Source organism: Antrostomus carolinensis, unplaced genomic scaffold (assembly GCF_000700745.2).
Source record: "Antrostomus carolinensis isolate BGI_N321 unplaced genomic scaffold, ASM70074v2 scaffold13656, whole genome shotgun sequence".
In the NCBI taxonomy this organism is placed as follows: Eukaryota; Metazoa; Chordata; class Aves; order Caprimulgiformes; family Caprimulgidae; genus Antrostomus; species Antrostomus carolinensis.
The window spans coordinates 22973-24303 of NW_010322631.1; the positions used below are offsets into that span (position 1 = coordinate 22973).

Below are 1331 nucleotides of genomic sequence, written 5' to 3' on the forward strand. Positions count from 1 at the left end.
CAAATAGTGTATCTACATGGAGTGTATGCCAGATCACACCTGCAGGTGTCTGAGAATAATTATAATTTATAATTAGAGTAATAAGCTGTTGAGGGCTCGCCAGGTCTGGGGCTTGGCAGAAGACCTGGTGGTTTAGGAGGATAAGGAAGTTTTCCTTTTGGTTAATAATGTCACTTGTCAGTAATCCAGAGGGATGAATAGCTGGTAATGTGGAGGAGCAAGGAGAGATGGCAAGAGGGTGAATGGAGGGGCCCAGAGTCTGAGGAGCTGTGGAGATGATGAAACTGGGATGGGGAATTGCTAGGCAAGAAGGGGGTCCTTGTCTGGTAGGCAATCAGAGTGAAGTGCCTGACTCAGCACTAGTAAGGACTGCATCCTCTTGTAGCCTTGCATCCTGATTTTTAGCTGGGACAGAGCTGGGTTTCTCTTAGAAGCTGGAATAGTGCTGCGTTTTACTTTCAGCCTGGGATTTGTTATGAGAGAAACACTGATAACACACCAGTGTTTGCATTTTGTTGCTGGAAGTGAGGGACTTCATGTTTTGTTAGTCTACAAGAGCAAGATCTAAGGGGATGGAGAATATTTAAATTAATAAGCTAAATTGGCATTTGGATATGCCAGTGGGATATTCCATATCAGTATAAAAAATATGGAATGCTTCACAAATTTGCCTATGATACTTGCACAGGGACCATGCTAATCTTCTCTCTATGGTTCCAATTTTAGTGTATGTGCTGTCAAAGCAAGCAGTGTGGCATTTGGTGCTGGGTCTCCTCCAAGGTCCTACATGGTAATCCTGTGCCTTAAATCAACTGATGGTTTTGGAAGTTTAAGTTCAAAGTGTCTGGTATAATGTCAGGACTCTGCTGCAGCTCAGGAGGATGTTCTTTTTTTGCACTATGGACTTGCTTATGTATGTTGTGTGTCATGGGGAACATAAGAGCATATGAGTGACAGGAACTGCCTAAGATGGTGTTGGAGTGCTGTTGAATGTAAAAAAGTAATGATGTCTTATGAATGCTCTCCACTGCCAACAGCCCCCAAGTGAGGCAATATTTTAGGAAGCTAGCTGAAGGGACCAAACAATATGGATGGTCGAGCAGCTCAGTGCTTAAGCTCCTGCACATACCTTTTTCATAAGCAGTATGTATGTGTTTGATGTGACTGATTTGGCAAAGAGGTTAGGCCTGTGAAGTTGAGGGATGAGGAGAAAAGGATCGGCCTAAAGGACTGGAAGCTTGTTTATGCACATGGATGTGGAGTACAGAAAGAATGAGCAGAGGAGATAAGAGTAAGAGCTGGGAAGAGAGGAGATACCAGGAAAAACCCTA

At 43.6% G+C, this 1331-nt stretch overlaps 1 non-coding gene across 1 annotated transcript; it reads right to left on the reverse strand.

The window, feature by feature from the left end:
* Positions 1 to 643: 643 nt before the first annotated feature.
* LOC114818670 (U6 spliceosomal RNA) lies at positions 644 to 746 on the reverse strand. Its single transcript, XR_003766233.1, has one exon. It is a non-coding gene; the product is annotated as a U6 spliceosomal RNA (small nuclear RNA).
* Positions 747 to 1331: the final 585 nt, after the last annotated feature.